At 46.2% G+C, this 23805-nt stretch overlaps 2 non-coding genes across 2 annotated transcripts; both read left to right on the top strand.

Annotated features, from left to right (window-relative positions):
- The first annotated feature begins 8677 nt into the window (after positions 1 to 8677).
- Positions 8678 to 8831, top strand: LOC149168411 (5.8S ribosomal RNA). The gene has a single exon (XR_016259970.1). It is a non-coding gene; the product is annotated as a 5.8S ribosomal RNA (ribosomal RNA).
- Positions 8832 to 9052: 221 nt separating this feature from the next.
- Positions 9053 to 12461, top strand: LOC149168410 (25S ribosomal RNA). The gene has a single exon (XR_016259991.1). It is a non-coding gene; the product is annotated as a 25S ribosomal RNA (ribosomal RNA).
- Positions 12462 to 23805: the final 11344 nt, after the last annotated feature.

Here is a 23805-nt window from a genome sequence, read left to right as displayed (position 1 = left end):
TGGTTTGAGCATGACAGTTGGATTAGCTACCCAACTAGTTCGAGTCATGAGGGGATCCAGTGTACAAAATGATGTTGCTGTTGGGATGACATGTTAGCACATGACAGAGATGTGTTAGCATTGTTGGAGTATCATGGCAGCGGTTCACATGATGACACATGATGAGGTTGACACGAGATGTTGCGGGAAGCATGTAGCTTGGGATGGAGGGGCCAGCCTTCCATGATGGAGAGCAACATGTGGAGATTGTGACAGGGTGGTCGATGGTCATGGATTGAGATGATCTCTGATGTATGACATACCGATGGGGTGTATACCTTGGTATGGTGATCTTGGTGACAGTTGGTTACCGGGATGATACATGATGGAGACGGTGGTTCTACATATGTTGCAGGGATGTTTGCAGTATGTGGAGGAGTTGACATCATGGATATTGATGATCTTGGTGGATGGCTACCAGGATGATATGTTGTCGAGGACGACAACGACTTCAGGTGGAGGAGGATGTAACGTCTTGCGGTTCTACCTGAAGTGCGACCGCATTCAACCATGTGATAGAACACTATTAGATGTGCGAAGTGCGGTTGGAGCGATGTGCGACGAAGTTATGCGACGTTCTCTTAAGTGTTATGCGACGATATGAGGAGAGGGCGTTGGTTTATATGCATAGAGCGTGGAACAACATGGTTGGAGGCCGACCTACGATGGAAGGCAAAGCCAACGAGTAAATGAAGTATTTGCGATAGCGTTGGGGCTTTGGGCAAGTCGGCTGGGCAGCCAGACTTAGCCCCACACATGAGTATATATTGTAAATGCGATGGAGGCATTTGCAACAATCCAACTCGCTCTACATCTTCGCTACAAAGAGGAAGTGCACAGTTCTAGTGCGCAATACAAGGAGGAAGGTGCAGGTTTCTCATGCGCCCATTCTTGGGCTAGTCGCACGGGTGGAAGGTGTTGCACTTGGTATTGGGTGAAGGTGCAGGCAAGAGCACCCGGTGGTTGGGTGAGGCGTGCACGGTGAACGTGTGGTGCCCGGTTTGTGCTAAGTCTTGGCGTGGGTGTCTTGGTGACTCAGGTGAGAGCCCACCCATCGTGCAAGTGTGCATGGAGACAGGGTGAACGAAGGATTATCAAGTCGTGTGGCAACCGTGCTGAGGTGCCGACGAGCTAGGCAACCGAGTTTTGCCTTGTGTTGTAAAATTGGCTAAGTATGAAACTTGGTACTTCCAAGTATACTTGTAAAAGCTTGTAATAATGAAGGTTATATAATATATATTTTGGGCAGACTCATTGTTCAGGGAGTTTCCCCTCCCTTTATACTGTGTAATTGTGTTCTTGTTTATAATTGTTGTTGATAATGAATGTGTATGGGTGTTCATTGGTATAAAGGATAAACATAATAATACTTGGTTGAGAAACACAAACTAAGTAGGAGTAAGTGGTTAGGCGTAGTCCACGAACATAAGTATTGGTGAAAAGAAAGTGTTCGGTGGTGCCACACCTCACTAAGAGCGGTTGAAAGACTACCGCCGGCTTGGGGGCGTGACAGGTTGGGTCGAGGGAGTGGTTGTGCATGTGCCTGGTAGCTCAAACCTTATGTGAGGGGAAATTGTCAGGGTGGGGTCAGTATGGGATAGATGAAGAGTGGTTCAACCCATTGGGCTGGCCACACTAGTCCTCCCATTCGTTCCTCGATATGCCCTCGCGGAAGGGTTGGGTGTCCAGGTAATGAAAAGCCCCTCCCTCGGTCTGAGCTCCATCGAGATCGCAATTTTCCCCGCCAATGGGAATGATGGTTGCAATCTTATCTCGTGCCTTTGTCATCAAGGGAATTCCTCATCCTCTCGTCCGCCACTCCCCTTCTAAGGAAAAAAGAAGTAGCGGGTTGTGTCTTTGTTCCTCCCTTTGGATTGTGGGTTTTTTGTGGGACTTGGTCATTTCTTTGTTTCATGGTGTGTGCTTTATGGACTTCCCTCTCTTTCATGGCCTCACACCATCGATGTATTTGTGGCCTGTGGCTTTCTCCAGCATTGAGTGTCAGCCTGTGACAACTCCTCTTTGGAGTTTGATTCTTGACCCCCATTGACTTTCTCGTTGGAAAGGTTGTTGGGTGTTTTGTACATGGAGGGGTGCAATAGCAGGGTGGGTTTGTTATTAGTAGTCTATTTGTCATTTGAAGCCTTGTGCCGGGTTGGGGGGATGTTTACCTCTCAGTAACGTGCTCCAGACAATGGTCTCATCGCAGCCCTTGTCTTTTCTAATGGTCAAGTTTTGGTTGTGATTTATTTGATTGGTTCTTTGATTGTTGTTTTTTATGTTGTAAGCTAGAAAGGTTGTTCTGTTGTAATGTATGTGGGAGGGTTTGAAGAGGTGGGAATGCTTTTTGATTGGGTGCCTTGTTTGATTTCTTTCTGGCTAGTGGACATCAACCCGGTGTGCTGTTGAGCTTCTCTCTTTTCTTGGGATCTTTGTTTCTTTGGTTTTGTTTTCTTCCCTTCTTTTTACCCCTAGCTTTATGGAAAAGAGGTGGGATTGTTGTGGATTGGTGTTCGGGAAGGACAAAAAGTAGTGTGAGTTCTCGGGGTGGCCACCCTAGTCCTTCTCGATCACTGTCGCCTGTAGTTCCCCCCCTTTTTTCTAAGTCAAGGAGTTTGGGAAGCTTGTTCTATGTTTGAGCCTCCCCTTGTGAGCCGATAGCCATGTTTGATATCTCTTTCTTTCATGTTGTTTTCTTCCCTTCTTGCTTTTGGCCCCTAACTTTATGGAGAAAAGGTGGGATTGTTGTGGATTGGTGTTCAGGAAGGATGAAAAGTAGTGTGAGTTCTAGGGGTGGCCACCCTAGTCCTTCTCGATCATTATCCCCTGTAGTTCCCCCCTTTTTGCGAAGGCATGGGGTTGGGGAAGCTTGTTCTCTGTTTGAGCCTCCCCTTGTGAGCTGGTAGACACGTTTGATATCTCTCTTTCTTTCATGTTGTTTTCTTCCCTTCTTCCTTTTGGCCCCTAGCTTTATGGAGAAAAGGTGGGATTGTTGTGGATTGGTGTTCGGGAAGGACGAAATGTAGTGTGAGCTCCCAAGGTGGCCACCCTAGTCCTTCTCGATCATCATCACCTGCAGTTCCCCCTTTTTGCTAAGGCACATGGTAGGGGAAGATTTTTCTCTATTTGAAGCCTCCCCTTGTGAGTTGGTAGCCACGGTTGATATCCCTTTCTTTCATGTTGTTTTCCTCCCTTCTTCCTTTTGGCCCCTAGCTTTAAAGAGAAAAGGTGGGATTGTTGTGGATTGGTGTTCGAGGAGGAAGAAATGCAGTGTGAGCTCCAAGGGTGGCCACCCTAGTCCTTCTCAATCACCGTCCCCTTCAATTCCTCCCTTTTTCCAAAGGCACGGGGCTTGGGAGGTTTGTGCTTTGTTTGAGCCTCCCTTGTGAGCTAGTAGCCACGTTTGATCTCTATTTCTTTCACCTTGTTTTCTTCCCTTCTTCCTTTCGGTCCCTAGCTTTACGGAGAAAAGGGGGAATTGTTGTGGACTAGTGTTTGGGAAGGATTAAAAGTAGTGCGAGCTCCCGAGGTGGCCACCCTAGTCCTTCTCAATTGTTGTTCCATGCATTTCCCCCCTTTTTGCGAGGGTGTGGGGCTCGGGGAGATTGTTCTCTATTTGAGCCTCCTCCTATGAGGGGGGTAGACACCTTTGTTTCTCTTTCTTTCATGCATTTTTCTTCCTTTCCTCCTTTTGGCCCTTAGCCTTACATTTGTTGTGGGGGGTGCCCCTATTTAATGTTGTGGCAGATTTTTTAGTAATACATGGAAATTGTTAGAGTCGGTCTGGTCATCCCTCCGTTAGAGATCAAAACTCTTTGTGCATTTCAAGTTTAGGTGTCCCGCTCCATTTACTCGGCTACATTTCCCTAGGGACATGCCATGATCTGATGGAGAAATTCATGCTAGTCATTTCCCCTCATGTCTGGCCCCTGCTGGCTCTGGTCTTTGTCCATAATCATCAAAGCTCATGACAGTCAAGGTCTCGTCCTTTATAGGGCAAAGTCATATTTTATGTTTCGGTCTAGGAATTCATCAATATGGTCTTTGAAAACATGTCCAAAACAAGCCATGTAGGCCAGAGGGAGGCCTTACACAGCTATGGTTCAGAGAGCCTCATCTTCAAGTGGAAAGACTTCAACTCTTCTTCAAAACTCTGGTTTGAAGAAAAGTCAAACAAGGTCATTTATGACAAAATTTTCCAAAAATGCACAAGTTGATTTTTCAGAAGCAATCATGATTTCCATGGCTAAATGCCTAGTCACACAGTACCCGCAAAGAAATGCCAAAAATCCCATCATGTGAGCCAAAATTTCAAAGAAAAAATGAAAATCAAGGTGTTTTAAAGGCAATGAAAAAAGTGCAAAACAAAAACATTAGAAAGTGGGTTTTCAAAGAAGAAAAAATCAAACCCATCTCTCCTAAGCCTATATATACTTGTCTTTTCCCAAATCAAATCCATTGTGCTCTTACAAGACTTGGAGAGACATTACAAAGGTGAGAGAGTGAAATCGTGAGAGTTTGAGTAAGTCAGAGTTGGTTTTGGAAGGCGCGACTCATACACCCAGGAGTGCGGTGCACACAGAGGGTGTGACGCACACACAGCCTGCCCGCCGTTCAGTTTTCTCAAGGGTGCAATGCACACCCAACATGCGGCACACTGGGCTTGGCACACGACGCACACAGCCAGGGGCATAAAAAATTGCTAGACAGCTTCAAATCTTGGTGAGGACTAGCAAAAAAAGAGGCAGGCCCTCTTGACACCTCTTCTCCATAAATTTTGTCATTAATATGGCATGTATAAGATGTTTAAATGGTACCCAAAATCACAATGGACAACCATGAAAAATCACCAAGAAAAACAATGATGAGGTTGCAATATCGTTATGTTAGCACCAAGGTCACTCCCCTCCCCTTTTTTTCCCTCTCCTCTCATTTTTCCCCATCTTCCCTTGACCATTTTTCCCTAAAGGCTGCCCTAAATCCACCACTAAAACCCTCCCCCTATTCTTCCAAGCAAGGTAGGGAAACTTTGGCAGTGCACGGTGCACACACGAGGAGGCGTGGCGCACTCAGGGCGCGCGACACACTGGGAGCCCGGCCACAGTGTAAAAATACCACTAGCGCGACGCACTCAGAGTGCACGGCGCACTGGGCAGAGCGTATGGCGCACAGAGGTATAAACCCAGAAAACCACAAATTTGCCTAAAAATTTTGTGAATACCTATCAAACTTGAAAGGTAGACCAACTACCTTCACTCTTGGCATTAAACTTGATGAGAATATCATGATTTTGAGACTATGAACCGAATGCAATTTTTTTTTTAAAGTAAACAAAGGAAGACATAAAGAAATCAAGCTCCTAGGGTTTTTGATACAGTAACAATGTTGTCAAAGTGTTCTCCTATCCTACCCCTATCACCATTTTCCCTGCATCATTTTCCCCTTATCAGCACCCTAGCACCAATGCAATCATATTCCTTTTCCCCCCCTCCTCATATGACTCAAAAACCCAAACCCTACCAAAACAAATTCAAAACCCTATCCCTATTTCATCATTCCTCTCCTAATACTCCCTGTTTTATTGTCCCCTTGGTGACAGATTTTCAGAGCATCTACCAGTTCCATTGGATTCAGAGGGCAGCATAAAACTCGGGGTACAAATAGCGGTAATGGCATCAGAAGTTTCATCAGAGTATGAGGAGGGGACCCATAGTGACACATCTTCAGGTGAGAGGGCCCATAGGAGACATCACCGGAGTGGCAGACATCTTAGAGATGAGCCAAACACCCTCACTGAGCTGCAGGCATGCCCACTTACCATATCTTCTTTCCGGCACTTGGCATGTTATGAATTTTGTCAAAGGGTGGAAAATGTCAGAGTCCATCATGAGTTGGCCCACCTTTTTTCACTTCATCTACAGGGAGGTCAATCTGTCCTAGCTGGGGTCACTTTCACATTGACACCGGAAACCATATCAGTGGCAACAGGAATACCGAACATTGGGGAATAGTGGCATAAGTAAAAGAAGGTGGAGAGGCATCATTATGAGCCTTACATCAAGAACAGTTGTTTGAGCCAGCTCACGAGAGTTTTTCCATTCAGATTTTTGAGGGATGAGTATGCCTCACTCATGAGGTTGATCATGAAGTATTTCAGTTGTGAGGGAAGGTTTTCCCACCTCTATGCCTATCACATCAGGTTGCTCATGCACTTCACTAGGGTGCGGATGAGGAGCCTCCCATTTTTCATCTGCGGGAACATAGAGAGGATGAAGAATTTCATGTAGCCCAAGACCCCTCGACAGTAACTAAATACTGTCTATCATTTTGCTCTCATCCGGATTTTGGTTGACCATTAGTTGGGATTGCAGGGTATTGCTTGGGAGGACTTCATCTCCCGTGATTTCTTCAGTGCTCCACCAATGGTATCTGAGGCAGAGCATGAGGTGGGGGGTACTTCACATCAGTTTGAGCGCCATGAGACTGCCACCATGCCAATATAAATCTCATACCAGAAGGGCAGTAGACCATTGTTTGCAGCGGCAAAGTGAGTGTTATCTCCACCCGGGGTGGAAGGGGCCTCACTTCTGACATCAGCACCACAGGAGCAGGGTAAGGGCAAGGAGCCAGTGCAGGAGGAAGGGCCATTAGGTGAGCGAGAGACCGAGTTTGTTCTCCTCTAGGATGATGAGACAGATGCAGAACCTACGAATGTTGATTTGGGAGAGATCATTCAGGAGCAACAATCAGTGATTGAGAACTTATCCCTGGACTTCGAGAGGGCCAAGTGGAACATGCAGTATCTAGAGCAGAGGAACAAGAAACTTGAGGATTGGCTAGCTGAGATAGAGTTACAAATGATCAAGGAAAACCGGCAACACATCATGGCAGCACAAGGCAGACCTATGGATCAAAGAGACGAGGACCGGGAGTATGTGTTAGAGAAAGTGAACGTTCACTTGGAGCAGCAATTGGATAAAGCTAACAGGGAGAAAGACATGCTGAGGTGCATGACTCACCACTACATGGCCTGAAACATGAGCTCCAAAGCAAGAATCAGGAGCCTAAAGGCAAGATTGAGCAAAGCGACAAAAGAGGCAAAGGAGCAAGATTGGCTTCGAATCTTGGCTGAGGCTTCCTTGGCATAGCATAGCACTTCATAGAGAACTTCTAGCCCAAATTTCAAAAAATTTGGGAAAATTTTGGTCACATGGTGATTTTTTGGACAAAAAACAGGAAATTCCTCCCTGTGCGCCGCGCCACTGGCGCAACGCTAAATTTCTAGGGCTCCAATCGAGGAATGGCTTGTATATTTGGATTTAGCATCAAAAATTATGACTACTGGTGTCCGGGCAAGAAATTTTGACAAGATCTGGGTCTCCTAAAGGTAAAAAAAACACCGAAAAATGGCCCCTCTACCACTTTTTTGACACACAGAAAGCCGTCTTGGGAGAATGAAGATTTAGAGGGGAAAATGAGCACCAAATTTGGAAATTTCAGTGGGGTTAGAAAGTAGACAGGACAGGCTTTCCAACAAGCCCACTTGGGCACATTTTGGACACTTTTAAGTGCCCCAAAATAATCTCCAAAGTGGCACGACGCACAGAGAATTTGGCACGGTGCACAGAGGAAAAAACTGCCAATTTTCTCCCGTTTCGCGAAATTTCGGGTCGCGACTTCTCCAAGTGGGCCCGGTCATCTACACTTCAGTTTTTGGGCACCAAAGGTGGCATTTAAATAGTTTTTTCTCTAGATGGGCTTCTATCCAAGTGGCGAAGGAAGGCAAACTGTCACCCCAATGCCAAATGTCATGTTTGCAGCACTGCACCTCTAGCTGATGGTTGGCTCTCCATCTCCATTTTTTAATGATTCGAGTAACTCCCCAACCCTTGGGCATTCTATATCTTCCTCACACATTCTATATATTGTATGCAAGTTATTTGCAAATGGTTAGCTGGCTTGTAACTTCTGGGAGACCATGGGAAAGAAACTCTGTTTCTGCACTGTGTATTTTTGACAGAGAATTAATGAAAAGCAGCAGCTCTATTTCATGAGATTCTTGTGGTTATGAGTGTAGCAATTGTGTTCTTATGTTCCATATGTATCTTCTTATGTTTTATAATTCAATTCACATTTCATTTCAGTGAAATTTTCTAAGTGAGATTAGGTAGAATTCAATTTATATTGCTCTGCTTGTAGGAAAATTTCATGTACAATGTTATTCATCTGTTGAAAAGGATTCATGAGACTATGCCCTTTTCACTTTCTTCAGCAATTTTTCCATTCCGCATTACCTTAAACCAAAATTTCTACACTTTCTGCCTACCTTGACTCATGGAATAATCTGTGCCTTCATATTCAATTCTCTTTTCTTTGCTGAGTGCCAGTCCCATAACATCCCAGAAGCTCGGTCATTTATACAATTTGTTTCCAGAAATCCCTATTCACTTACTAGCATAAGGTAAATATTGCATTGTAAGTCATCTTAGACCATTTTCGATCATCTATTCACTGAGCGTGACTCGGAGAGAGCCCTCTCCTTCTCTGGTAGGGCTAGCTACTAGACTGAGCATGGTTTGTGGTTACCCTAAGTTTTTCCTTCCTTCAGCCTAAGGCAGATTTAGGTGCTAACAGAAACAACTCTTGGCAACGGATATCTAGGCTCCTATTATGATGAAGAATGTAGAGAAATGTGATACTTGGTGTGAATTGCAGAATCCCATGAATCATTGAGTTTTTGAACGCAATTTGTGCCTAAGGCCTCGGTCAAGGGCACGTCTGTCTAGGTGTCGCATCCCATTCAAACGCACTCCCTGCAATATGTTAGGGAGCAACAAAGTTGGTCATCCATGACCAATGTGGTGCGATTGGCTGAGATACATCAAGTGATGTTTCGTGGCATGTGTCGGTGAGCGGTGATCCTATCCCCTTGGATGGGCAGTGGGCATTGCTCGAACTTGCTTTGCTCTCTCTTATCCTCCCATCGGGTATGGCAGATTTAGCTCCAAATTTGCGACCTCAGCCCAGGAAAGAACACCGGCTGAGTTTAAGCATATAATTAAGCAAAGGAAAAGAAAGTTACAAGGATTCCCCTAGTAGTAGCAAGCGAACCGGGAAGAGCCCAGCATGAAAATCGGGCAGCAGTGTCACCTGAATTGTAGCCTATAGAAGCATCCTCAGCGATGGACCTGGGCCAAGTCCCTTGGAAGGGGGCGCCTGAGAGGGTGATAACCTCATCAAATTGGGACCCTACCACATCACAAGGCATTGTCAGTGAGTTGGGCTATTTGGGAATGCAGCCCTAATTGGGTTGTAAATTCCGTCCAATGCTAAATATAGGCGAGAGACCAATAACGAACAAGTACCTCAAGGGAAAGATGAAAAGGACTTTGAAAACAGAGTTAAAGAATGTTTGAAATTTCCGGGAGGGAAGCAGATGGAGGCTGTCAATGCATCTTGGTCGAATGTGGAATGGCTCAGGCTGGTCTGCCGCTCAACTTAAGGTGCAAACCAACACATGCTGTTGCATCATCATAAGTGCGGGTGGATTAATGCTTGTCAGTTTTCCATTATGGCGGTCAAGGGACAAAGCGTGCACCCTTGTGGTAGGCTGTGTGCACCTGCACACTCGTGGTGTTGGTTGGCAGGCTTTCCATTCGACCCATCTTGAAACACGGACCAAGGAGTCTAACAGGTGTGCAAGTCGACGGGCTTGAAAACCTACAAGGTGCAAGGAAGCTGACGGGTGAGATCCCCTCTCTAGGGGGGTGCATTTTCGACTGACCTTGAGCTTATTCGAAGGGTTCAAGTGCAAGCACACCTATTAGGACCTGGAAGATGGTGAACTATGCCTGAGTAGGGTGAAGCTAGAGGAAACTCTCGTGGAGGCTTGTAGCGATATTGACGTGCAAATCATTCGTTTGACTTGGGTATAGGGGAGAAAGACTAATCAAACCATCTAGTAGCTGGTTTCTTTTGAAGTTTCCCTCAGGATAGCTAGAGCTCATGCATATGTTTTATCGGGTAAAGCAAATTATTAGAGGCATTAGGGGCATAATGCCCTTGACCTATTCTCGAACATTAAATAGGTAAGAGGGTGTGGCTGCTCCATTGAGCCACGTCGTGGAATCAAGAGTTCCAAGTGTTCCATTTTTGGTAAGCAGAACTAGCAATGCGAGATGAACCGAAAGTCAAGTCACAGTGCCAAATTGCGCGCTAGCCTAGATCCCACAAAGGGTGTTTCTTGATTAAGACAGTAGGATGGTATTCATGGAAGACGAAATCCACTAAGGAGTGTGTAACAACTCACCTGCAGAATCAACTAGCCCCAAAAATGGATGGTGTTGAAGCACACAACCTACACTTGACCATCAGAGTAATTTCCTGGCTCCGATGAGTAGGAGGACGTGGGGGTCATTGAGAAACCTTAGGCATGAGCTTGGGTGGATCGACCCCATGTGTAGATCTTGGTGGTAATAACAAATATTCAAATGAGAACTTTGAAGACTGAAGTGGGGAAAGGTTCCATGTGAACAACATTTGGACATGGGTTATTCGATCCTAAGAAATGGGGAAGCTTTGTATCAAGGGTGCACTCTACACGAGCATCGAAAGGGAATCGAGCTAATATTCCTGAACTGGGACATGGTGGTGGGCGGCAACGTTAGGAAACCCGGAGATGTCGTCAGGGGCCCTGGGAAGAGTTATCTTTTCTTTTTAACAACTTGCCCACCCTGGAATCGGTTCACCCACAGATAGGGTACAGTAGCTAGAAGAGCACCACACATCTTGCAGTGTCTGGTGTGCCCTCAGTGGACCTTGAAAATACGGAGGACCGAGTACCGTTCATGCGCGGTCGTACTCATAACCACATCAAATCTCCAAGGTGAACAACCTCTAGTCAATAGAACAATGTAGGTAAGGGAAGTCAGAAAAATGGATCCATAACTTCAAGAAAAGGATTAGCTCTAAGGGCTGGGCCTAGGGGTCTGTGCCCTCAACTCGTGGACTGTCGATAGTCTGCCCGAGCTGCTCTAGCAGTGAGGGTGGGCAGTCGTGTGTCGATTGGACTACAGGCATAAAATGCCCCTTGCTGGGGGCTTTTCCCTAGGTGTCGAACAGTCGAATCAGAACTGGTACGCACAAGGGGAATCTGACTGTTTAATTAAAACAAAGCATTGTAATGTTCCCTGCGGATGCTGACGCAATGTGATTTCTACCCAGTGCTATGAATGTGAAAGTGAAGAAATTCAACCAAGCACGGGTAAATGGCGGGAATAACTATGGATCTCTTAAGGTATCCAAATGCCTCGTCATCTAATTAGTGAAGTGAATGAATGGGTTAACAAGATTCCCACTATCCTTATCTACTATCTAGTGAAACCACAACCAAGGGAATGGGCTTGACAAAATCAGCGGGGAAAGAAGGCCCTGTTGAGCTTGACTCTAGTCCAACTTTTTGAAATGACTTGAGAGGTGTAGAAGAAGTGGGAGCCATTTTTGACGCAAGTGAAATACCACTACTTTTAACATTATTTTACTTATTTCGTGGGGCAAAGATGGGGCACTACCCTGTTTTTGGCCTTAAGGCATGTTTCAGCAGGTCAATCCGGGCAGAGGACATTGTCAGATGGGGAGTTTGGATGGGGTGCACATCTATTAAAAGATAACACAAGTGTCCTTAGATGAGCTCAACGATAATATAAATATCATGCAGAACAAAAGGGTAAAAGCTCATTTGATTTTTATTTTCAATACGAATACAAATCATGAAAGCATGGCCTATTGATCCTTTCAATTTTTGGAATTTGAAGCTAGAGGTGTCAGTAAATTTACCACAAGGATAACTGGCTTGTGGCAGCCAAGTGTTCATAGCGATGTTTCTTTTTGATCCTTTTATTTCGGCTCTTCCTATCGTTGCGAAGCATAATTCACCAAGCGTTGAGTTGTTCACCCACCAATAGGGAACGTGAGCTAGGTTTAGACTGTTGTGAGACAGGTTAGTTTTACCCTACTGATGAACCACACAGTAATAGTAATTCAAATTAGTACGAGAGGAACCGTTGATTCACACAATTGGTCATCGTGCTTGGTTGAAAAGCCAGTGGTGAGAAGCTACTGTGTGTCGGATTATGATTGAATGCCTCTAAGTCAAAATCCACACAAGAAGCGATGCATGTCACTCTTTGACTGTATCTTGACCCACAGTAGGGGCATTTCTTTGTGGCCCCCAGGGACCCATGTCATTTGCAAACCACAACCGTGAAGCATCTCGATCAGGGCAACTTTGAAGTTCAATTCCAAACAGTCGTTGAGAAGGATCCTTTGCGAATGACTTAAATATGTGATAGGGTATTGTAAGTGGTAGAGTGGCCTTATTGCCATGATCCACTAAGATTCAACCCTTGGTTGTCTCAATTCAAAGCTTTTTTTTTATCACAAACAAATATGGATAACCCTCCCACTCTCACGTCTTTGCCTCTTCCTCCAGATGAGAATTTTTTATTGCTTAGGGGTGTAAAATTTTGGGTTTCCACGGCGTGATGGAAAAGGCACTGAAGCCTTAGAAAATTGGGGTTTCCATGTCATGCTCTGGTGCCCAAAATTTTTGGGTTTCCATGTCGCGCCCTAGTGCCCAAAATTTGGGGTTTCCACGTTGTGACGAAAAAGGCACCCAAGCATGGGAAAAATTGGGGTTTCCATGCCGCGCCCTGGTGCCCAAGCATGGGAAAAATTGGGGTTTCCATGTCGTGCCCCAACGCCCAAAATTTGGGGTTTCCACTTGGCACCTAAAATTTGGGGCTTCTGCCCAGTGCAAAAAAATTTGGGGTTTCCATGTCGTGCCCAAAATTTGCGGTTTCCACCAAACACCTAAAATTTGGGGCTTTCGCTCGACACAAAAAAAATTTGGGGTCTCAATTTTGCACCCAAAATTTAGGGTTTCCATGTCACACCCAAAATTTGGGGTTTCCATCTGGTGCCTAAAATTTGGGGCTTCCACCCAGTGCAAAAAAATTGGGGTTTCCATGTCGCACCCAAAATTTGGGGTTTCTAAGTTGTGCCCTAGCGTCCAAACCTAGGGAAACTTGGGGTTTCCATGTCATGCCACAACCGAAACTAGTGGCTCCCAAGCCTACAGAAACTTTGGGTTTCCATGTCGCACCCTGGAATCCAAGCCTAGGAAACTTGGGGTTTCCATGTCGTGCCACGACCGAAACTGGTGGCACCCAAGCCTAGGGAAAATTGGGGTTTCCATGTCGCGCCCTGGCTCCCAAACCTGGAAACCTGGGGTTTCCATGTCACGCCATGAATGAAACCGATGACACCCAAGTCTGGGGAAACTTGGGGTTTCCATTTCCTGCCCTTGATGGAACCGTGGGTTTCCACATTTTACGGCATGATGGAAACGCGGGGTTTTCAAAAATGCCCCAATGCAGGGAACTTTGGGTTTCCATGATGATGCAAACCACTTCGCAAGTCTAGGGAACTTGGGGTGTTTCTAAATCGTTGCCCAAGTCTGGGGAACTTGTGGTTTCCATATCGTGGCATGGCCAGAACCACCGACGGAAACCATCCAATTTTGGGAAACCTAGGGTTTCCATGTCACGACACACCCTGAATCGCCCGAGAGTCTGTGGAACTTCGAATTTCCATGTCATGGGGCGAACAAAAGCTGCCAAAGTCTAGGGAACTCAGGGTGTTCATTTTGTGGCACGATGGAAATTGCTACCCAAGTTAGTGGACACACGGGGTTTCCATTTCGTGTCACGACAAAAATTGCTACCCAAGTCTGGAAACATGGGGTTCCCATGTCACTCGTGCCGTGGCTAAAACTGTTGCCCAAGTCTGGGAAGCTTCGGGTTTCCATGTCATTGTGCGATAGGGAATGGCCACCCAAGTTTGGGGAGCTTCAAGTTTCCATGTCATTGCACAACAGGGAACAACTGCCCAAGTATACCGAACATGGGGCTTTCCATTCCGTGGCATGATGGAAACTGCCCAATTATGGGAAACTCGGGGTCTTCCATGTCCCGCCACGACAGAAACCGTGACCTTGGTGCAGGGAACTTAGGTTTCCATGTCGCAGAATGACAGAGAACCACCCAAGCCCGCGGAACCCGGGGGCTTCTGTTTCATGGCATGAGGGAAACCGCCTAATTCTGGGAACCTCTGGGGTCTCCATCTCCTGCCCGGGTGAAAACTGCGGCCCCGGTGTAGGGAACTTGGGTTTCCATGTCGTAACACAACTGAAATCACCCAAGTTTATGGAACTCATGGTTTCCATGTTGCAGAATGATGAAGAACCACCCAAGTCTTGTGAACTCAGGGTTTCCATTTCGTGGCGGGGTGGAAACTGCTTGCCTGGTCTGTCTCTGGAACTTGGGGTTTCCATGCCTCGTTGTGATGGGAGCCATCCAAGTGCGGGGAAAGTGGGGTTTCCCTGCCCTGCCGTGACGACAACTGCCCAAGTGCACGAAATCTAGGGTTTCCATGTCCCATCACGCCGGAAACCTCTACCATGTACGAGTGGGGCGAGGGGCAACCTGGGGTGTCAGGTATTCGAGTCGAGAGTGCCCAGACTAAACCCATAGTATAGGTGCCTACATTCGGTTATATGTGACTTAGGTGAGCATTCGATTATATGTGAAGACTTGGCACGGTATTCCCTTATGCGCGACGTTGATGGGCACACTCATAGTGGGCGCTCCGTGTTAGGCAGGGCACATGCCCCTTGATACGTGCACGATGGCCGAGTCACTAGTGGAAGGTGAATGGGTGGCCCTTGTTGGGTGCCTGGATGAAATAGGTGACCATGTGTAGATGAGTTAGGACGAGGGCAGGTGTGCAATGTGCATCGACAAGTGTAATTGGCTAAGTGTTAGAGCCGACCCATGGGTGAGATGATGCACATGAAGGGACATGGCGGTTCATTGGTATGGGGTGTGTCGAGGTTATGTGGCAGGTCAGCTAAGCATGCATGTTGATGGATCCGACCCTTGTTATCCCTGAGAAGCATGGCCCTTGGGCGAAAGGATGCGTATAAGTAAGGAGGATGGCGTTTGATGAAGGGACATCAAACTTAGACTTCCACATCGTAGAACAAGTGCGAAGGAAGGAGTTGGGAGAAAATAGAAGGAAGAGAAGGATGCGGGTAAGAGGGCCAGACCAGAGGGTGGATTATAGTGGGTGGTTTGACTTGGTAGTGCAGATAGGTGAGCAGGGCGAGTTACCGACTAGGCAGGAAGGTCGCACTACGTGTGGGCCATGCACCCTCACTATGGACTACATAGACGGGCAGAGTTTAGGTGCCGTGGAACGGAAATTAGGCAGACATGTTCGTAGTTCAGGTGTGGAATTTTGTCGTGCAGGGCACGGGCAGTGTAGCATGACCACATGACATGACGCGTTGAAAGAATAATTGAATAAGATAAATTGATGGTAAGTTATTTTCACTGCATTGTTAAGAACACTTATTGGAAAATTGACTGAGTGTTGAAGTAGGCGTAGACCGTGTACTTAAGTATTGGTAAAAGGAAAAAGTATGGCGGTGCCGCACCCATCTATGTGTGGTTGAAATACTACCACTAGGATAGGAGCGTGACATGGGGTCTCCAAGTCCCTTCTCGAAAAAGGTTAGCAAATTGTGGGGAACCCAGGGATTCCATGTCCCACCTTGTTACAAGCCTCCCACGTGCGAGAAATTTGGGGTTTCCATGTCTTGTCGCGATGGAAATCACCCCAGGTGCAGTAAACTTGGTGTAGATTGATTCTGAAACCTCACATTAAGAAAAAGGCTCGGTTGGTCAAGAGAATAAAGGTTTCTTCATTGGTAAAGGATCTCGCTAAGGATCAAAGGTTGGAGTCTCTTCTAGAGCTAGTCCACCAAGGACTATCAAAAGTTGAAAGAAGGAAACATTGTCGGGGAATGAAGTACTGAAGAAACAAAGTGCAGAGAGGATGAAGGACTTGACTTGTGCTTGGAGTATATTCTTGTCAAGGGTCTAGGGCTTCGCAATGACCAATAAGAAGTTTCAATAAGAGAAATTTATGAAAGAGTTTTCCTCTCTGAGAGAGAGAGGTTTTGCCCTGGCAAAGAGTCAACATCTTGTATTCTTGTTCATATGTTTTTGGCACCAGTTTAATGAAGTAAAAACACATGCATTAATAAGAAGAGAATAATATTAAGATAACAAGATAAATTGTAAAAGAGCTTCACAAATTGTTATCAATTCTAGAAGAATCCAGCTATACCCCATTGCCCCAGATTATTCAATGTGGTATCGGAGCTAAGGTGACACATCAAGGAAAGAGATTCTCAAGAAAATTTGCAAGGTTGAAGCATCAAGACAAGAAGTCTCAAACACATCAAGGAAGAGAAGGTATACCATCTATCATTCCTCATGGAAGACTACAAAGCAAGAAGAAATGCCTTGTATAAAGGCACCTACAACAAGAAAAAATCAAAGAGGGACCCACATCAAGCTACACCATCTTGAAAAATGAAAGGCACTACAAGTCAAGTCATCAAGCAAGTCCATTTGAAGAAAGAAACTTGAAGAACATCAAGATCTAAGGAAGGAAACCCATCAATTCTTCAAGAAGAAAGCAAGTTCACTACATCTCAAACTCTATCAAGTAAGTATATGCCCCCTTCTGAGTATACCTCAATGTCTTTTTGCAAGGAAAGTAACAAATTGGTTAGGACCACTACATGTCCAAAGTCCAATGATTTGGATGCCAAGAATATGGATGCTACAAAATGGATTGTCCTAAACTTAATAAGGACAACAACAACAAGAGAAAAAGAAGCTCATGTAACTCAAGAAGTGAAAGAAGACGATAAGAAGCAAAAGAAGGAAGATCCTCCCATGACTAAGTCAACCTCTTTGCTTAAAGTCTTCTTTCAAAGTTTTGAGTAGTATAGGAGCATATAGAAATAGAACAGATTGCATGGTTAAAGATATCTTCTAGAATATAGGAGCATGGTGTAGATATAGCTCAAGATATTCACATAGAAGGAGCATACCTATTATAGGGTCTCATCCACAATGAAAAAATGATTGATCATGATCAAAATTCTTAGAAGGCCTCCATCATCAAAGGAAGAAACATTTGCAAGGTAAGGGTCTTCAAGATCCTCTGATAGAATCTTCAAAATAAGGTTTGTACATAAGCAAGTAGATGTCTCATTGGGAGTCCCATTTATGGGATTCAAGAAAGGATGATATATAGGCGAGAGCATATGAAGCAAGAAAGGCTACACCAATTGAGGAGAACTATCAAATAAAGCCGAGATGATAAAAGCATAATCAAGATGAGGTATGCATGCGTCAAAGTTTAAGTCATGCCATCATATATATTGGGTCATGGGAAAATTTCTAGAATCACGATCAAGAATAAAAGGATCTCTTTCACCAATGATATGCTCGGAGGCATATACTCCAATGGAGTAAAGGTCAACATGAAGAAGTGATCTCACAAGGAGTATAAGGTGGTTGAGTAATCAATCCAAGACGAAGCAAATGAAGAAAGAGATCAAGCATGTGAAGAACATCGTGGTCACAAAGAATAACTATTTGACAAGATTCCTTAGCATCTCTCGATAGAAGGCATGGCAACTGTGACAAAGGAAGAAAAAGATCAAAGGACCCTTGACACCTATGAAGGCCCTGGAGATAGTAAGGTGTAGATAAGTGATTCAACTCCACAAATATGTCATGATGAAGAGGCCATCTAACAAAAGCACCATTTGATGTTGAAGCAATATCACGATGAATTCATGAAGGGCCACTAAATCAAATTATGGGAACAAGCAAGTACAACTAAGCATCCATGTGATAAGTATTATGAAGGATAGACAAGATGACAAAGGAGTAGCTAGGTGACAAAAAGGACCTGATATATATCAAGAAGCCCACTTTCCACAAAGGGAGCAATGACATGACAAGCCAGGAGGGAAAGTGATTGATGGTCGATACCCTGCCAAGGAGAAGTTCAAACAAAGACTTCATGACATCGAAGGAAATAAGGAGATCAAGCAGCTGAACAACCCATGAAGAAGATGTTGCTAATGAATGGACAAGTCCCTAACTAAGAGGGAGTTCTAACAAGTTCCCAACTACAAAGGAGCTTGGGCAAGTTCCTTGTTAGAGATAGACACAACATTCTTGTCTTCACTTGGCAATAAAGAATGTGAGGATTGGGTAATCATCTAGCATTTGATGCTCTTTGAGGATGTGTAGGGTATCTAAGACAAGAGTAGGCAAGAGGAGCAATATTTTTTGAGGGTTGGGAACCCAAGACAAGAATTGTCCTAGAAGGTCATACTCAGGGAACACCTAGGTGGGTATGTACCTTGAGAGACAATGACTAATGTGTTTATAATCCATTGGCCTCGCCAACATTGTGCTCTGATATTATGAGAGATAAAGCTGTTAGTCAAGGCCTTGCTATGAACAATGTTGGCTAATGTGATGTTATAACAAATGGGTTGCCAATTCGGTTTCTCTTATGTGAATTATTCAAGATTGAAAATTAGTCAAACACCTTGTAATGATTTATGAATACCTCCCCAGTTAAGAGGGGGTGTTGAAGAAAGTGTAACTGGTTTCGGTCTTCATAAATGTACTTTTGATATTTGTATTTATTCAAGAAAAGAAATATATATATATATATTATTGAGTTTCTTGCTCATTGAAATAGGCCTAGCACATGTTAAAGTGTTATAGGTGAGTCGAAGAGTCAAAATAAAATGTTGAAGACCTTAAGGGCATTTTACACTAGGTATATTTATGTATTAGAGTCAAATATATTCCTACCCTCGTGCCTTCGTTTGGGTTGTGCACCTTTTCAAACCCAAAATTTTGTTCGGGCAGGTTGGGTCGTGTCATGTCGTGTTGTGTGTGAGTGCCTGGGCACACGTAGCCATACCAAAAATGCTAAGTCATGATCGCCCATGTGTCTTTTGCATGTTTGTGTGGCCCATTTTCCCGATGCTCCCTCGTGCCTTTGTTCTGGTTGTGCACCCATGGAAACCCCAAATTTCATTTGGGCGGCTCGTGTCAGCTCGCCTAGGGAGGGTCGGGTTGTGTTGTGTTGTGGTGCCCACGTACACATGGTCGTGCCAAAAATTCTAAGTCATCACTGCCCTTGTGTCTTCTACATGTTCGTGTGGCCTATTTTCCCAACGCTCCCTCATGCCATCGTTTGGGTCATGCAGCCATGGAAACCACAAATTTCATTCGAGCCATGCACACATGGAAACCCAAATTTCGTTTGGGTGGGTAAGGTCGTGTCGTGTGTGGGTTCCTGTAAAAATGTGTTTAGGCAAGTCCAGTCAGGTCATGCCGTGCCATGTGGGTGCTCAAGAACATGTGGTCATGGAAAAAATGCTAAGATATGATCGCCCATGTGCCTTCTACATGTTCATGCGACTTGTTTTCCCGAATTTCCCTCATGCCTTCATTCAGGTCGTGCTGTGCATGGGTGCTCTGGCACACGTGGCAGTGTCAAAAATGCTAAGTTGTGACCCCCCGTGTGCCTTCTACACATTCATGTGGCCTATTTTCCTTACGCTCCCTTGTGCCCTTGTTCGAGTCGTGCACCCATGGAAACCCCAAATTTTGTTCGAGTCAAGTAATGTCGTGTCTTGTGTGGGTGCTTATGCAAATGCGTTCGGGCGGGTTGGGTTGGCTTGCCCAGGGCCGGTTGGGTCATGTCGTGCCATGTGTGGGTGCCCGGGCACACGTGGCCATGCCAAAAATGCTAAGTCATGATTTCCCATTTTTCTTTTGCACGTTCATGCGACCTGTTTGCCCGATGCTCCCTTGTGCCTCTGTTCAGGTCATGCACCCACGGAAATGCCAAATTTCGTTCGGGTCGTGCACCCATGGAAACCCCAAATTTCGTTCGGGCGGGTTGGGACGTGTCATGTGTGGGTACCCATGCAAATGCGTTGGGGTAGGTCGGGTTGGCTTGGGTCATGTCGTGTCATGTGAAGGCACCCAAGGTGAACGTGACCATATAAAAAATGCTAAGTTGTGACCCGGGGTGTGCTTTGTGCATGTTCGTGCGGCCCGTTTGCTCAACTCTCCCTTGTGCCTTCATTTTGGTCGTGTGTTGGAGCCCATGTAAACTCGTTCGAGCAGGTCGTTTATCGTGTAAAATCGTTCGAGCAGGTTGTTTGCCCGTATAAACTTGTTTGGGTAGGTCATTTACCCATGTAAACTCGTTTGAGCAGGTCATTTGCCATGTAAACTCACTCAGGCAGGTCGTTTGAGGGCACCTGTGTAAACTCATTAGGGAAGGTCGTTTTCCATATAAAATCATTCAGGCGGGTCATTTGAGGGTTGTTTACCTTGTGAACGTGCTCGGGCGGGTTGTTTGCCATGTAAACTTGCTCGAGCAGGTTGTTTGAGGGCGCCTGTATAAACGCGTTCAGGAAGGTCGTTTGCCATGTAAACTCGTTCAGACGGGTCGTTTGAGGGCAGCCGTGTAAGCTCGTTCGAGCGGGTTGTTTGAGGGCTCCTGTGTAAACTCGTTCGGGCTGGTCATTTGAGAGCGGCCATGTAAACACGTTTAGGCGAGTCGATTGAAGGCACCCATGTAAACTCATTTGTGCGGGTTGTTTGAGAGTGGCCGTGTAAACTCATTTGGGCAGGTCGTTTGATGGCGACCATGTAAATTTGTTTGGGCGAGTCGGTTTCCATGTAAACTTGTTCAGGCAGGTCGTTTTCCATATAAAATCGTTCAGGAGGGTCGTTTGAGGGCGCCTGTGTAAACTCATTTGGTCATGTCATTCAGTGTGCGCCCGGGCACACTGGCCTGTATCAAAAATGCTAAGTTGTGACCCGAGGTGGGCTTTGTGCATGTTCGTGCAGCTCGTTTGCCCGGATCTCCCATGTGCCTTCTTTTTGGTAGTGTGGGAACCCATGTGAACTCGTTCGGGTGGGTTGTTTGAGGGCGTTCGTGTAAACTCGTTCAAACGGGTGATTTGAGGGTGTTCGCGCAAGCTCATTTGGGCAGGTCGTTGGAGGGCATTCATGTAAACTCATTTGGGTGGGTCGTTTGAGGGCATCTATGTAAACTCCTTCAGGTGGTTCATTTGATGGCGTCTGTGTCAACTCGTTCGGGCAGGTCGTTCGGGCGGGTCGTTTGAGGGCATCCGTGTCAACTCATTCGGGCAAGTCGTTCAGGTAGGTCATTTGAGGGCATCTGTGTAAACTCGTTTGTGTGGGTCATTCTGGTCGGTTAGGCGAGGGCATCCATGTAAAATAAATTGGGCGATTCGGGCGAGGGTGTTCATGTAAACTCGTTTGGGAGGGTCATTCAGTGTGAGGGCACGCCCAGGCACACAAGCCCATATCAAAAATGCTAAGTTGTGACCCAGGGTGGGCTTTGTGCACATTCGTGTAGCTTATTTGCATAGCCCTCCCTTGTGCCTTTGTATCATTCAAGTGGGCGCCCATGTAAACTCGTTCGGGTAGGTCATTTTAGGGCGTTCGTGTCAACTCGTTTGGGAGGGTTGTTTGGGCGGGTTGTTTGAGGGCGTCCGTGTAAAGTTGTTTAGGTGGGTCATTTGAGGGTGTCTGTGTAAACTCATTCGAGTGGGTCGGGCGAGGGCGTCCATGTAAACTCGTTCAAGTAGGTTGGATGAGGGTGTCCATGTAAACTCATTCGGTTAGGTCATTCATTATGAGGGCGTGCCCGGGCACACGAACCCGTATCAAAAATGCTAAGTTGTGACCCAAGGTGGGCTTTGTGCACATTCGTGCACCTCTATTGCCCAGCTCTCCCTTGTCCCTTCATTTTGGTTGTGTGGGTGCCCATGTAAACTCACTTAGGTGGGTCGTCTAAGGGCGTCCATGTCAACTCATTCGGGTGGCTCATTTGAGGGCGTCTCTGTAACTTGTTCGGGCGGGTCGTTTGAGGGCATCTGTGTAAACTCGTTCAGGTGGGTCATTTCAGGGCATCCTTATAAACTCATTAGGGCAGGTCGTTCAGGTCAGGCAGGGGCGTTCGTGTAAACTTGTTCAGGTTAGGCAGGGGCGTTCGTGTAAACTCGTTCAGGCGAGTTGGGCAAGGGTGTCCGTGTAAACTCGTTCAAACGGGTCGAGCGAGGGTGTCCATGTAAACTCGTTCTGTCAGGTTGTTCAGTGTGAGGGCGTGCCCGGGCACATGAGGTCGTATCAGAAATGCTAAGTTGTGACCTGGGGTGGGCTTTATGCACATTCTTACAGCTCGTTTTCCTAGCTCTCCCTTGTCCCTTCGTTACGGTCGTGTGAGAACCCATGTAAACTCGTTCGGGCAGGTCATTTGAGGGCATCTATGTCTACTTGTTTGGGTGGGTCGTTTAGGCAAGTCGTTTGAGGGCGTCTGTGTAAACTCTTTCGGGTGGGTTGTTCGAGTGGGTCAGGTGAGGGCGTCCGTGTAAAATCACTCGCGCAGGTCGGGTGAGGGCATCTATGTAAACTCATTCAGTTGGGTTGTTCAGTGTGAGGACCTGCCGAGGCATAGAAGCCCGTATCAAAAATGCTAAGTTGTGACCCAAGGTGGGCTTTGTGCATGTTCATGCAGCTCATTTGCTCGGCTTTCCCTTGTCCCTCTATTTCGGTCGTGTGGGTGCCCTTGTAAACTCATTTGGGTGGGTCGTTTGAGGGTGTACTTGTCAACTTTTTCAGGCAGGTTGTTTGAGGGCATTTGTGTAAACTCATTCGGTCGGGTTGTTCAGCCGGGTCAGGCGAGGGCATCTATGTAAACTCGTTCGGGTGAGTCAGGCGAGGAGGTCTATAAACTTTTTCGGTTGGGTTGTTTTGTGTGAGGGGGCACCTGAGCACATGAGCCCATATCAAAAATGATAAGTTGCGACCTAGGGTGGGCTTTGTGCACATTCGTGTAGCTCGTTTGCCTGACTCTCCCTTGTGCCTTCATTTTGGTCGTGTGGGCACCCATGTTAACTCGTTTAGGTGGGTTCTTTGAGGGCGTCCGTGTCAACTCATTCGGGCGGGTCATTTGAGGGCGTCCATGTCAACTAGTTTGGGTGATTCATTTGAGGGAATTCGTGTAAACTCGTTCGAGTGGGTCGAGATGGTCGGACAAGGGTGTTCATGTAAAATCATCTGGGCGGGTCGTAAAGTGTGAGGGTGCACCCAGGCACATGAGCCTGTATCAAAAATGTTAAGTTTTGACCCGGGGTGGGCTTTGTGCATGTTCGTGTAGCTCATTTTCTCGACTCTCCATTGTGCCTTCGTTTCTATAACGCCCTAAGATTCGTGCGATGGATGGGTGACTCAGTAAACGAGTAAACAAGCTACAGTTGGTGAAGTGCATGGGTGCATGAGACGAGCTGCAAGCCGTGTGAGAGTTTTGGGAAGAAATGTGATGGAGTAATGTGGAGTTTTACTTATACTCGTGTGGTCGGTCCTGGGTGCCCCAACTGATGGGCAGGCCGATGGGCGAACGATGGAACGGGTGGGCAACCGAACAATCGAACGAGCATGTTTACGTGTTGGTTAAGTGGAGAAAGCTGATGGTTGTGCGATGATGGGTAGGTCGGCTGGGCATTTGAACAATGGGCATTCAAGCGTATAAGTAAGCAAACAAAGGATGGTGGAGAGTCATCATTCAATCATTCAGACATCAACCAAAAGTGCGAGCTAAGTGCGTGGACTACAGTTGGACGCATGAGCCTGGGCTAAATGGGTGAGTGGAGTGAAGTTGGTTGGCAGTCGAACCAGGCGGAGGAGACAGGCGACCTAAGTAGGCATC

The sequence above is a fragment of the Pinus tabuliformis genome, chromosome 4_2 (assembly GCF_031772625.1).
Source record: "Pinus tabuliformis cultivar Carrire ecotype Pingquan chromosome 4_2, CPIR1, whole genome shotgun sequence".
NCBI lineage: Eukaryota > Viridiplantae > Streptophyta > Pinopsida > Pinales > Pinaceae > Pinus > Pinus tabuliformis.
Note: the sequence above shows the minus strand (reverse complement) of the source record. Positions and strands in the feature narration are given on the sequence as shown.